The 15,315-nt window shown below is 45.0% G+C and overlaps 1 pseudogene; it reads right to left on the bottom strand.

The window, feature by feature from the left end:
• Positions 1–10,382, bottom strand: part of LOC104667483 — a 41,706-nt pseudogene extending 31,324 nt beyond the window's left edge.
• Positions 10,383–15,315: the final 4,933 nt, after the last annotated feature.

Below are 15,315 nucleotides of genomic sequence, written 5' to 3'. Positions count from 1 at the left end.
GTGTCATCGCAGTCTTATTTAAGGTGCTGTGCAAACATGGTTTCACCACAAGTCCCCAAGCTGAATCTCCAACTGGACTGCTGCTTTCTAGTTCCACCTATATTCACATTTTGGAATTGCCACTGACCCTGTAAATAAGAGGAAATGAGATCTAGTTAATCACATGGGCCCTCAGTGATGATTGCTACCTTTGTTAAATGCTCATAAAAATATCTGGCAGGCCCTCTTCTCTGCACTGTAGTTCTCCTTCTAGCTCTTTATTGTCCTTGGTCTTGGGAGTCATATCAGTGCCCTTCTGATTATTTTGTTTTTCAAAGTGAAAACTTGACACATTATTTTTCTTGGCTTTATAAATGTTATATGCTTGTTTTAAAACATCCAAACAACACAGACCAATGTAAAGAAGAGTGTAAAAACCTATTGAAAGTTCACCACCCAGAGGATACCACTGTTGATATGTTCATGAACATCCTTCAGTTGTCCCTCAGTGAACATATGTGCACACATGCAACAAATGGGATGGTGCTGTGGCCTGTTTTTTTGAGACAGAGTCTAGCTCTGTCGACCAAACTGGAGCTCAGTGGTATGATCTCAGCTCACTGTAACTTATTCCTCCCGGGTTCAAGTATTTCTCTTGCCTCAGCCTCTCAAGTAGCTGGGATTACAGGCATGCACCACCATGTCCAGCTAATTTTTGTATTTTTAGAGAGACGGGGTTTCACCATATTGGCCAGGCTGGTCTCGAACTCCTGACCTTAGGTGATCCACCCCCTTTGGCCTCCCAAAGTGTTGGGATTACAGGCGTGAGCCACCGTGCCCGGCCTGTGGCCTAACTTTTTGAACCCCATTTTATGAATGTGCAAATTTGTTCAATCCCACATTTGCGGATACATGGGTTGTTTCTAACTTTTGCAATTCTGATTAAGTAATTTTTGATTCTCTGATTTTAAATATGCCGCTGAGGTTTTCCTGTTTTCTCTGTCTGGAATCTATTCCTATTTTGCCAAAGATGCCATCTGCGTAGGCTTTCTTTTCTTTGTTTTTTTGTTTTTTTTTTTGGTCTCAGCAGCTTTCATCATGGACATACATTTTGTTCAGGACTTCTAACAGTACTCCTATTATAAATGGTTTTCAAGTAATGTGTGATAGACTTTTAAAAGCTTATTTTAATCTTCTCTTTAAATAGAGTATGCATTTGGTTGACTAAACATTCACCTGTGTAGCTGGGTGGTAGGTTCCTGGGCTGCTCTCTCCCTCCCATTGTTCAGTCACATTGTGTGTAACCACGGTTACCAGGCTTGGTGTCATTAGTTCCTTAAGGTGATTTCATGCCATCAGCATTTCCAGCCCCCAGGACTCCTGGCTGTTCACAGGCTAAACTCCTTTCAGAGGTTTGATGCCCTGGCAGTGCTGGAGTGGGGCAGTCAGTGACAGATCCTAACTGGGCCTGGGCACAGTGGCTCATGCCTGTAATCCCAGCAGTTTAGGAAGCTGAGGTGGGTGGATCGCTTGAGGCCAGGAGTTCAAGACCAGCCTGGCCAACATGGTGAAACCCCATCTCTACTAATAACAACAACAAAAAATAAGCCGGGCATGATGGCGCGTGCCTCTAGTCCCAACTACTCGGGAGGCTGAGGCAGGAGGACTGCTTGAGCCTGAGAGGCTGAGGCTGCAGTGAACCATGATTGCACCACTGTACTTCAGCCTGGGTAACAGAGCAAGACCCTATCTCAAAAAAAAAAAAAAAAAAAAAAAAAAAAATCATACAAGTGTGTAAAGAGCCAGGTATAATGATTACACATAAATATTTGAAAAACAAACATCTTGCTTATGAATGTATTTGAAAAACAAACATCTCTCTTAAATCGCTAAGTTAAAAAAATACTTTATAGAATGACATGTATGATAGGTTGTCATTTTTGTGACTTTCTTTTGTGGCAGCCAGGAGATTGTGCTGCTCAGGTCAGATTTAAGAGAGGACCTCCTCTCAGAAATAACACCACACATCTACAACCAACTGATCTTTGACAAACCTAACAAAAACAAGAAATGGGGAAAGGATTTCCTGTTTAATAAATGGTGCTGGGAAAACTGGCCAGCCACATGTAGACAGCTGAAACTGGATCACTTCCTTACACCTTATGCAAAAATTAACTCAAGATGGATTAAAGACTTAAACGTTAGACCTAAAACCATAAAAACCCTGGAAGAAAACCTAGGCAATACCATTCAGGACATAGGCATGGGCAAAGACTTCATGACTAAAACACCAAAAGCAATGGCAACAAAAGCCAAAATAGACAAATGGGGTCTAATTAAACTAAAGAACTTCTGCACAGCAAAAGAAACTACCATCAGAGTGAACAGGCAACCTACAGAATGGGAGAAATTTTTTGCAATCTATCCATCTGACAAAGGGCTAATATCAAGAATCTACAAAGAATTCAAACAAATTTACAAGAAAAAAACAACCCCATCAAAAAGTGGGCAAAGGATATGAACAGACACTTCTCAAAAAAAGACATTTATGCAGTCAACAGACACATGAAAAAATGCTCATCATCACTGGTCATCAGAGAAATGCAAATCAAAACCACAGTGAGATACCATCTCATGCCAGTTAGAATGGCAATCATTAAAAAGTCAGAAAACAACAGATGCTGGAGAGGATATGGAGAAGAAATAGAAACATTTTTACATTGTTGGTGGGAGTGTAAATTAGTTCAACCATTGTGGAAGACAGTGTGGCAATTCCTCAAGGATCTAGAACTAGAAATAACCATTTGACCCAGCCATCTCATTACTGGGTATATACCCAAAGGATTTTAAATCATGCCACTATAAAGACACATGCACACATATGTTTATTGTGGCACTATTCACAATAGCAAAGACTTGGAACCAGCCCAAATATCCATCAATGATAGACTGGATTAAGAAAATGTGGCACATATACACCATGGAATACTCTGCAGCCATAAAAAAAGGATGAGTTCATATCCTTTGCAGGGACACGCATGAAGCTGGAAACCATCATTCTCAGCAAACTATCACAAGGACAGAAATCCCAACACTGCATGTTCTCACTCATAGGTGTGAATTGAACAATGAGATCACTTGGACACAGGGTGGGGAACATCACACACCGGGGCCTGTCAGGAGGGGACTGGGAGATGGATAGCATTAGGAGAAATATCTAATGTAAATAACAAGTTGATGGGTGCAGCAAACCAACATGGCACATGTATACCTATGTACCAAACCTACACGTTGTGCACATGTACCCTAGAAATTAAAGTATTAAAAAAAAAAAAAGCAACAACAAATACCTTTTTTTTTTTTTTTTGAGACGGAGTCTCGCTCTGCCACCCAGGCTGGAGTGCAGTGGCCAGATCTCAGCTCACTGCAAGCTCCACCTCCCGGGTTTACGCTATTCTCCTGCCTCAGCCTCCCGTAGCTGGGACTATAGGCGCCCGCCACCTCGCCTGGCTAGTTTTTTTTTTTTTTTGTATTTTTTAGTAGAGACGGGGTTTCACTGTGTTAGCTAGGATGGTCTCGATTTCCGGACCTTGTGATCCGCCCGCCTCGGCCTCCCAAAGTGCTGAGATTACAGGCTTGAGCCACCGCGCCCGGCCCAACAAAAAATATCTTAAAAAAAAAAAAAGAGAGGACCTCTTGTGAGGGCTGTGGGTAGCTTCAGCCCCTCCCTGTTACATTGCAGTGTTCGCGTGGAGGTCACACTCTTCTTGAGCTGCCCTCACCAATGACTGAGCACCAGGAGGACACTACAGTCCTGAAGCCTGAGGCTCTTCCTGCTCAATCCTTCCTCCCCTTCTCTCTTCTTCAGTGTCAGACCTGCAGCGGGGTCTGAGACTTTCTGGGCCTACTCCTATTCCCTCACTCCTTTATCCTTCTTAGATGTTTCTTCTAATTAGTCTCTTGTATGTCTAATTTTGTCTTAACGTCAGCTTCCTGGAAGGCCCAACCTGACATCTCTTTGTTCTCAGGACCCTGATATAATGGAGATGGAACAAACTCTGAAGGTTGTTGTGAGGATTAAATGAGGTATTGCTGAGAAAGCCTTAGCAGAAGGCCAGCGCAGTGTAGGAGCTTTGTGATATTATTCCCCAGGTAAGTAGGTGGAGAATGGTATCTGTCAGATGTCAGTTTCATTAGCTGTTGCGACCCAGTGGACTGGCCCTGAATCCCTGCCCCCTGGGATTTTCTTCAGGAATAAGGGACTAGAAATTGGAAATGGGAAGCACTGGGAAGATGCATCCCAGGTCCTCAGGGAGTGAGCATACAACTTCTAGAAGAATCTCCTGATTTGGGGGAGGTACTAGTGTGGAGCCCAAATTGGAGGCTTTGAGCTCTATCCCTCACTGACAATAGCACCGGCCACTCGCTATAGCTTGGAGGAGAGAGCCAAGGGGCAGCAGAACATGGTGAACCTGGGCATCAGTGTCAAATCCCAGCTCTGCCATTTACTACCTACCCCAGGCTGCTATTAGATTTCAGATGCTAAAGATAGAATGCTGAGCACAGAGTGAATGTCTAAGACCTACTAGTTCAGCTTCCTCCCCGATACCATTTTCATTCTACCATACTTATAACTACTCTGGGTTTGAGAATTATGGCCGGGGCCTGTGCTAAGGAGTCACAGTCTAATCTCTGGATTGCTGGGAATAAGAGGAAGTTCTGGGGAAAGAAAGGAGGGAGGGCAAGTGGGTGTGAAGAAGAACAGAGCTTTCATTAGGCAAGTGTTTATGGGCAACCCCCATGTGCCAGACTGTCTGCTGGGTGTTGGGTTATGCAGGCAGTTAGGACACAGGCGCTGTTCTTAAGCAGCTCAGGTGCTGAAGGGGAAGTTACTGTTGTGGACTAACAGGTTTGCAAGTCGTTCATGGGGTCCCGTACCACAGACAGGCACAGAGCTCGGCAGCAGTGCGACCCTGGACAGAATTGTTTGTGAAGCGTCTCTCCTTCAAGACCAAGTTATTATAGCTCTTGTGATTTTGTGTGGTGCCTAGATTTCCCCCTGTTGTACACTCAATTCATGAGTACTTACTCGAGTCTCACTCAAGGGCATGGAGACCCAAGACATCTTGTTCATGTGCACCCCAGGGCCCAGCACACGGTAGGCAGATGTGTTGACTGAGTGATCTTCAGTTTCCTTATTTTAAGATGAAGATAGTATTGATCTTACCAGGCTGTTGTGTGAATTAAATGAAGTAGTGTTTATCAAGTGTAAAATCGCCTTCCAAATGTTATTATTGTAGACTTTTCAAATTGGTGCAGTCTCTTGTGGATTTAAGTCAGTGACTTGAGCAGTCATTCTATACCTTTCTCATGGCTGTTTTGAAGATTAAATAAATTAATATGAATAAAGTGGTTAGAACAAGGCTTATCACATCATAAACACTCAAAAAGTGTTAGCTAAATCAACAAGGATAAAATTTCAGCTATGCAAGATGATTAAGTTCTAGAGATCTCTATATAGTTATTGTATATAGTTAATGCTGCTGTATTGTGTACTGGAAAACCCATTAAGAGGGTAGGTCTTGTGTTAAGTGTTCTTTTTATTTTTTGAGACGGAGTCTCGCTCTGTTGCCCAGGCTGGAGTGCAGTGGTGTGATCTCAGCTTGCTGCAACCTCCGCCTCCCGGGTTCAAGCAATTCTCCTACTTCAGCCTCCTCAGTAGCTGGGACTACAGGCATGCACCACCACGCCCAGCTAATTTTTGTATTTTTAGTAGAGATGGGGTTTTACCATGTTGGCCAGGCTGGTGCTGAACTCCTGACCTCAAGTAATCTGCCTGTCTAGGCCTCCCAAAGTGCTGGGATTACAGACATGAGCCACCGTGACCGGCAAGTGTTCTTGCCACAATTAAAAACAAACAAACAAATGTGAAGGAAAAAATATAAGTAAGAAAAAATCGAGGCAGCGTTACAGCTTATTAGAGTGCCCAGAACAAATGCTGTGTAACTTCTAGAATTTATCATCTACATTGATTTATAACCCTTTACTATTTCAAAGTAAAGTGGTGACAGAAGGTGGTGGTGGGGATATTAGGTACTTTAAGTATTATCTTCGTTGCCATTCTTCGGTGTCATTTTACCCAACCGAATTATGAGGTTCAGATAACTGAAGCCCCTTGCTCGGATTGCAAGTTAAATATGTGCAGAGCCTCCCGCCGGGGGACCCAGGAGACTGTTCCTAGTGGCTATTCTGAGACATTCTCGGAGCGGTTCGCCAGGTGGCGCTCTTCCCCCGGGATAGGATCTGGCCAAGACCCACCCCGCGGCAGACGCTAGCCCTTCCTCACTAGAAGAACCTGGCGTTCTACAGCCAGCAGGGTTTTTGAGCGTGTCTAAGCTCTCATTTTAAAGGGAGAGAAATAAAGCTCTGCCAGAGTATGTCCCTGGGCTCAGAGCCACCCACAGGCACCAGGTGGTGCTGGGGCGGAGTCCCAGTTTATCCAATGACGAATCCCATTTGCCTGTTACCTCCCTGCGGCAACCTGACCTAGCTCCCCACGCCCACCTGAGCCCCTTCCTTGCAGACACTATCTCATGCCTGGCCGCAGCTGGGCAGAGCGAAGTGCTTCTCTGCCGGGCGGTTGCAAAGTTCCACTATCTAGGAGTAGAGCGAGTGTTTGGGAGCAGGGAAAGGGTTTAGGCAGGCTGTGGAAGGGTGAGGGGGAGACCCAGGGACGCACCCTCCCGTTTCTCATTCTTCTCTAGCTAAGCATTCACAAGCAGTGTGTGCACTGCTAAGGCCAGGGCCCCTGGAGTCAAACTGCCTTTGCCGAAACCCTTGGCCTCCCCTTACCCAGCAGTGTGCCCTGGGCAGTTAGTGAGCCTTAGGCTCACTAAGTTTCCCATCTATAAAATGGGAATAGTAGTGCTTATCTCATTGGGTCACCATGGGGACTCAGTGAACATACATAAGACACTGAGGACGGTTGTAAGCACATGATAAGCGCAATAAAAATCTTAGCTCTCAGCAAGATGACTCATCAGCACCCTACCTGGATAGGGGAGTTTAGGTGAGAATTTCGGGATGATTCACCATACTCCTCGCCTATTCACTCACCCCCCAATATCCTTTCAGAGTAACAACTGCCGTTTATTTGCAGTTATGCCAGGCAGTATGCGAAACCTGTGATTTCATGATCTCAATTAATCCGCAGATCAACCCTGTGAAGTAGGTACTATTATTGTTCCTCTCTCATGGTTGAGGCTTACACAAGATTAAGTCATTTATCCCAGGTCACGCAGTTAATGACAGAAGTGGGTCCCACACTCATTCCTGTCTGGTGCCAAAGATGAAGCTTTTTACTACTACTCAATATTCTACCTCCTTTTGAAGCCAGTTAAAAACAACAAACACAGCCCCCCAACAAACATGGGCTCCTGCAGGAGCCACAGACATCAACTGTGCTCACTGTAATTCTACAGGACTCACCCCTCACAGAAGTCATGGTCTGTAGAGTGAGATTTCTTTCTGCTCTTACGTGGCACAAAAGAGCTAATATTACAGATGTCTCCCTGCTCCCCTGCAAGGTGCTTTGACTGACACAGAGGCCTCTACAGATTAAAGCTAAGTTAGCCATGGAGCCTTTAAGGGCCACCTTCCCTTCCTCCTGTTTCTTCTGAACCTCAAGGCCACGTATCTGGGCAGGCAGGGGGCCTGCCTTTCAGGCATGTGCGTTCACTTAATTTCTGGGCCATCCCGAATGTAATGCAAGGCCTCAGTGACTCAGGCCAGCCTGTCTGGGATTTGTCCTCTCTTGGCATGTGAAAGAGTCTGTGCAGCATTGACATCTTTTGGCCGTGAGTGAAACAACAGGAACCAACATACAAATGCAGAATCCCAGAAAGTGAGGGTTGGAAGAGGCTATAGGAAGTAAAAAAATGAAACTTCACCAAGGGAAGGGTCTTGATGAGGATCACACTGAGAGGAAGGAAGGTGATCAGATTTAAGGCCTTATTTACCTTCCATGCCTTCCTGGTACCCTCTGCTCCCAGAGATGCTGAGCTGGGAGGGGTGGGAGTGGGCAGCCAGGCTGCTAAGCTTGTGCATTTAGTCAGATGTCTCTTTCTTCCCCTCCCCAGCACGTGATAATCGTCTAACACAAGACTTCTCAACCTCAGCACAGCCCAGACATTTAGGGTTGGATCATTCCTTGTCGTGGCAGCGGTCCTATGCATTGTCTGATGCTGAGCACAGCATTTGTCCACTACCCACCACCCACTAGTTTCCAGTAACACTTCCCTCTCCCACTCTGTTGCATGACAACCAAAAATGTCTTCAAACATCATCAAACATCTCCTGGGGGACAAAATTTCTCCCCTCTCTCCCTTCTGTTGAGAACCACTCCTCCAAAAGCAGACTCCTTCGTCCTTCCTTTCCTGGAACACATCTTAAGAGTTTGGTATGTGCCCTGCTTTGCTGGCTCATGAATCAAGCCCTGGCTCTGTTCTTAAACAATTCAGAGTCTAGCTGAGGAGACAAAGCCCACACAGGTGGCAAAGATGGGAAGCTTCTCCACAGAGACAAGGGCGAGGTGCCCAAAGGAGCACAGGGGCAGATGCCTCACTGTCTGGGGAGATGTGAGAAAGCTTCATAGAAGGACAGATGGCAATTTCTCAGGCAGGCAAGGTGGGTAAAGGACATTCTAGGCAAAAGAAATGGAATGTACAAAGGTAAAGAGTTGTGAAGTGTGAAGTTTTGGGGAAAAATATTTTAATATGACTGTACTCCAGAGTGCACATGAAGAGAGGTTAAGGAAGGGGCTGGAGAGTCAGACAGCACAAGGTGGTGATAGTGGTGGTGGTGGTGGTGATGATGGTGGGGGCAGTGGTGGTGATGACACTGATGATGATGGTGGCGGTGGTGGTGATAGTGGAGGTGGTGGTGGTGGTGATGATGGTGGGGGTGATGACGATGGTGGTGATGATGGTGGTGGTGGTGGTGATGATGGTGGTGGTGATGATGGTGGTGGTGATGTTGGTAATGATGATGATGGTAGTGATGCTGATGATGGTGGTGGTGATGATGGTGATGGTGGTGGTAATGATGGTGGTGATGATGATGGTAGTGGTGGTGATGGTGGTGGTGGTGATGGTGGTGGTGGTGGTGATGATGGTGGTGATGGTGGTGGTGGTGATGGTGGTGGTGGTGATGGTGGTGGTGGTGATGGTGGTGGTGGTGGTGGTGATGATGGTGGTGGTGATGATGTTGGTAGTGGTGGTGGTGGTGGTGATGGTGGTGGTGGTGATGATGGTGGAGGTGATGACGATGGTGGTGGTGGTGATGGTGGTGGTGGTGGTGGTGATGATGGTGGTGGTGATGATGTTGGTAATGATGATGATGGTAGTAGTGGTGATGATGGTGGTGGTGGTGATGGTGATGATGGTGGGGGTAGTGGTGGTGATGACAATGATGATGATGGTGGCAGTGGAGATGATGGTGGAGGTGGTGATGGTGGTGATGATGGTGGAGGTGGTGGTGGTGGTGATGATGGTGATGGTGATGGTGGCGGTGATGATGATGTTGGTAATGATGATGATGGTAGTGGTGGTGATGGTGGTGGTGGTGATGGTGATGGTGGTGGTGATGGTGGTGGTGGTGGTGGAGGTGGTGGTGGTGGTGATGATGGTGGAGGTGATGACGATGGTGGTGGTGGTGGTGATGGTGGTGGTGGTGATGGTGGTGGTGATGGTGGTGATGATGGTGGTGGTGGTGATGATGGTGATGGTGATGGTGGTGGTGATGATGATGTTGGTAATGGTGGTGGGTATGATGATGATGGTGGCAGTAGTGATGGCTAACACATATAGAGCACTTAGCATATGCCAGACATTGTTCCAAGTATCTCTAAGACATTATCTCTTAATTTTCACGGCAATCTTTTGAGGAAGGTGCTATTATTACCTCAGTTTACATATGGGAAAAATGTTGCACAGAGAGATGAAGTAACATGCCAAAATCACATAGCTTGTGTAGGTTCCTTGTGAACCCTAAGAAATTTGGCTATGGAGACCCAAAGGTGTTTGTTTGTTTGTTTTTGAGACAGAGTCTCACTCTGTCGCCCAGGCTACAGTGCAGTGGCGTGATGTCGGCTCACTGCAACCTCTGCCTCCTGGGTTCAATCTCCTGCCTCAGTCTCCTGAGTAGCAGAGATTACAGGTGTGTGCCACCATGCCTGGCTAATTTTTGTAGTTTTAGTAGAGATGGGGTTTCACCATGTTGACCAGGCTGGTCTCGAACTCCTAAGCTCAGATGATCCACCTGCCTCAGCCTCCCAAAGTGTTGGGATTACAGGCGTGAGCCACCTCACCTGGTCGAGCCAAAGATTTTAAGTAGAGCAGCGACATGATGAGTGTTTCAGTTATTTTTAGCTGTATAATAAACCACCAGAAACGTACTTGCCTACCCACCAGCTCATGATTCTGTGGGTTGGGTGGGGCTCAGCTGGGTTTTTCTTCCACTAGTCTGGCTTTTGCAGTGGCAGTAACTTGGTGGCTGGGGATGCAAGTTGGGGCTGGATGTCTATTATCTTGAAGTTTCTTTTCTTTTCTTTTTTTTTTTTTTGAGACGGAGTCTCGCTCTGTCACCAGGCTGGAGTGCAGTGCGTGATCTTGGCTCACTGCAGTCTCTGCCTCTTGGGTTCAAGCAATTCTCCTGCCTCAGACTCCCGAGTAGCTGGGACTACAGGCGTGCACCAGCATGCCCAGCTAATTTTTTGTATTTTAGTAGAGACGGTGTTTCACCATGTTGGCCAGGATGATCTCAATCTCCTGATCTCGTGATCTGTCCAGCTCGGCCTCCCAAAGTGCTGGGATTATAGGTGTGAGCCACTGTGCCTGGTCATCTATTTTTTTTTTTTTTTTTTTTTTTGAGATGGAGTCTCGCTCTGTCCCCCAGGCTGGAGTGCAGTGGCATGATCTCAGCTCACTGCAACCTCCGCCTCCCTGGTTCAAGCAATTCTCCCACTTCAGCCTCCCGAGTAGCCAGGATTACAGGTGCCCACCACCAAGCCCAGCTAATTTTTCTATTTTTAGTAGAGATGGGTTTCACCATGTTGGCCAGGCTGGTCTCGAACTCCTGGCCTCAACTGATCCACCTGCCTCAGCCTCCCAAAATGCTGAGATTACAGGCGTGAGCCACCATGCCTGGCCTTAATGTTTTTTCATGTGGCTCCTATTTCTCTCTCTCTCTAAATCCTTCTAGGTCTTTCCCTGTGACCACTCTCTCCATCAGACTAGCCTGTTCTTGGCAGCTCAAGCTGCCAGGCCTTCTTGATGCCTAAACCTGAAAGTCCCAGGACATCATTTCCTCTGCATTGTATTGGTCAAATGGTCACAAGCATAGCCCAGATTTATGGGGAGGGGACATAGGATCCATTTCTGGTAGAAGGAGGGGCATGTGCATACAGGAGGGGTAGAATTGTTTAGGCATCTTTGGATGCTAGCTGTCACAGCCATATTTTTATAGGGAAGAATGTTCTGGCAGCATTATGTAGGGTGTTTTGAAGAGAGCAAGACTGAAGACATGATGATGAATTATGAAGTCATGGATAATTCTAGTTGAATTAGTCAGCTAGCTTCTCTTTTTCCTTTTATTACTGTGGAAAGACCAAAGTAATTATGTTTTAATAATGATAATAATAAAACAATAATCCTACTAACCTATATTTCTTGAGCACATACTATGTGCCAAGCACTGTGGTAAGTACATTATTCCACAATTTAATACAATTATCTCATGAGGTGTATATATTCCGATTTTATCTTTCAGAAAACTGAGGTCAAGTGTATTAAGTGTGCTAAGGCTGCCATAACTGTAAGTACTACTGACTAGGTGGTATAAGCAACAGATATTAATTTTCTCACAATTCTGGATGATAAAAGTCCAAGATCAAGGTGTCAGCAGGGTTGGGTTGGTTTCTTCTGAGGCCTCTCTCCTTGGCATGTAGGTGGCCTTCTTATTCCTTGGTCTTCACATAGTCTTCCTTCTATGCACATCTATATCCTAATTTTTCTCTCTCTCTCTCTCGCTCTCTCTTTTTTTTTTTTTTTTTGTGAGACAGAGTCTCACTCTGTTGCCCAAGCTGGAGTGCAGTGGCGCCATCTTGGCTCACTGCAACCTCCGCCTCCTGGGTTCTAGCGATTCTTGTGCCTCAGCCTCCTGAGTAGCTGGGACTACAGGCACATGCCACAATGCCCAGCTAGTTTTTGTATTTTTAGTAGACACGGGGTTTCACCATGTTGGCCAGGCTAGTCTCAAACTCCTAAGCTCGAGCGATCTGCCTGCCTTGGGCTCCCGAAGTGCTGGGATTATAGGCGTGAGCCACCGTGCACGGCCCTAATTTTCTCTTTTTTTTTAAGGACACAAGTCATGTTGGATTAGGGTCCACCTTAATGACCTTATTTTACTTTAATTATCTTGTTAAAGACCCTATCTCCAAATTTAGTCACATTCTGAGGTACTAGGAGTTAGGATTTCAACATGTTCATTTTGGAGACACACGATTCAGCCTATAATATTATGTAATTAGTTTATGCTCATGGAGATAATAGGTGGGAAGCCAGACTTTAACCCATATTTGCTTGACTTCAAACTTCTGCTATTCACTACCCTGTATATTATTATTACCCACAAGTGTTTTTGCCCCAAGCAGGAAAATAGCAAGGTGAGGGACACTGGGCCTGCATAGCTTTGTATTTAGGACGTAGCTATTTCTAACCTGAGAAACAGGGATTGGATTCCAGTTATGTTCTGTGTCTGTTAACCTGTAACTCAATCATAATGATCTTTTTGGAAGGACATTGAAAAGCAGCAGGGATTTGCTTGAACCCAGGAGTTCAAGACCAGCCCGGGAAACATAGTGAGACCCTGTTTCTACAAAAAATAAAGAAATTAGCTGGGTGCGGTGGTGCACACCTGTAGTCCCAGCTACTTGGGAGGCTGAGGTAGGAGGATCACTTGAGCCTGGGAGGTTGAGGCTGCAGTAAGCTGTGATTGCACTACTGTACCCTAGCCTGGGTGACAGAGCAAGACCCTGTCTCAAAAAACAGAAGCAAAAACAAAACTAAAGGTGGCAGAGATGGCATATCCTGATGGAACCATAATAGGGGATGATAATAATCACTTCAGGGATGTGTGCTGTGTGCTAGGCACAATGTTAAGTGCTTTACACATGTCATTCTCACAATAATTCTATTTGGTAGGTACTATTATGTTTCCTATTTTACATATGGGGAAACTGAGGCAGGGTGGTGAGTTAACCTGCCTAAATTCACTCTGCTAATAAGAAGTGGCAGAGCCGGCCGGGCGCGGTGGCTCAAGCCTGTAATCCCAGCACTTTGGGAGGCCGAGACGGGCGGATCACGAAGTCAGGAGTTCGAGACCATCCTGGCTAACACGGTGAAACCCCGTCTCTACCAAAAAATACAAAAAACTAGCCGGGCGAGGTGGCGGGCGCCTGTAGTCCCAGCTACTCGGGAGGCTGAGGCAGGAGAATGGCGTAAACCTGGGAGGCGGAGCTTGCAGTGAGCTGAGATCCGGCCACTGCACTCCAGTCTGGGCGACAGAGCGAGACTCCGTCTCAAAAAAAAAAAAAAAAAAAAAAAAAAAAAAAAAGAAGTGGCAGAGCCAAGCTGAGCACTCAGGCAATCTGAATCCCGAACCTGTACTCTTAACTATTATGCTTCCATACTGCCCCTGGGAACCCAGTGAAGAATGGTTATGTACCATTTCTACAAAAAGAATCTAAGTCAGAGAAGACTCATTAGGCCTCCCTTACTCTGCCAAGATGGCTACCATTCCTCCATCTCTTTTCCATCTTCTAGAAATGAATGGGATAAATGGCCAATAAGTACATGAAAAGATGCTCAACATTACTAATCACTAGGGAAATGCAAACTGAAGACACAGTGAGATTCCACCAACATCCATTAGGATGACTATTATCAAAAACAGAAAACAATAAGCATTGGCACGTATGTGGAGAAACTGGAACCCTTGTGCATTGCTGGTGGGGATGTAAAATGGTAACAGCCATTATGGAAAACAGTATGATGTTTCCTCAAAAAATTAAATATAAAATTGCCATGTGATCTAGTAATTTTACTTCTGGGTATATACACAAAATAACTGAAAGTATGAACTTGAACAAATATTTGTATACTAATGTTCATAGCAGCATTCTTTACAATAACCAAAAAGTGGAACAACCCCAGACGTCCATCAGTGGATGAAGGGGTAAAGAAAATGTGCTGTAAGTATAAAACGAATATTATTCAGCCTCAAAAGGAAGGAATTCTGATACACACAGCAAGATAGATGAACCTTGAAGAAACGATGTTAATTGAAATAAGCCAGGTACAAAAGGATATATGTACATGATTCCTCTTACATGAAGTATCTAGATTAGTCAAATACATAGAGAGAGAAAGTGGAATAGAGGTTACCAGAGGCTGGGGAAGAGGAGAATGGGGAGTTCATGTTTAATGGGTACAGAGTTTCAGTTTGGGATGATGAAAAAATTCTGGAGATGGATGGTGGTGATGGTTGCACAATGATATGAATATACTTAATGTCATTGAACTGTACACTTAAAAATGGTTAAAATGGTAAAATTTATGTTATGTATATTTTACCGTGATAGAAAAAAGAGCTAAAAAATGGAAATCTCTTGCACATTGTGATATTATTTTCCATTTTCCTTGTCTGTGTGTCTTTTTTATGCCTTTGCTGTCATTTTAGTGGGGTCTCAGGATGAAGATATAAATGTGTGTGGTTAATCCATCAATCACAACGAATTCCCCTAAAATGTATTTCAAATGCCTGCTACCTGGATGGCACTATGCTAGAGAGTAGAGATATGGTAGGTTTTCATGTTGAGGAAAGAAAGAAAAACAGCAGGCACAACACTCCTTCATAACTTCCATGCTGTAAAACAGTTTTGGTTCTGAGGTCACTAAAGAATGAAGAGAATAGAGAGCATAGATTTGCAGCAATATTGAATATATTTGCTGTCATCTTGTACTACAGCCCTAAGTTGCCGTAGCAACAGACCAGAGCAGAAACTTCATTAGAGGAAGAGCTCCTTGAATTTTAACCCTGTTATTCAATCAGGCATGAGTGATCGGGAAGGCCATCAGATGGCACCCATAAGATCTTTTACTTTGATAAGCTGTATAATTAGCTACATCTAATAAGCCTTTGGAACAAGTAAAACAACAACCCCAAACCTCACTTTTTGCGTTTTTTCCAGAGTCAACAGTAGCCAAAAGATTTCCTAGG

The sequence above is a fragment of the Rhinopithecus roxellana genome, chromosome 1, assembly GCF_007565055.1.
Source record: "Rhinopithecus roxellana isolate Shanxi Qingling chromosome 1, ASM756505v1, whole genome shotgun sequence".
Classification (NCBI taxonomy): Eukaryota; Metazoa; Chordata; class Mammalia; order Primates; family Cercopithecidae; genus Rhinopithecus; species Rhinopithecus roxellana.
Note: the sequence above shows the minus strand (reverse complement) of the source record. Positions and strands in the feature narration are given on the sequence as shown.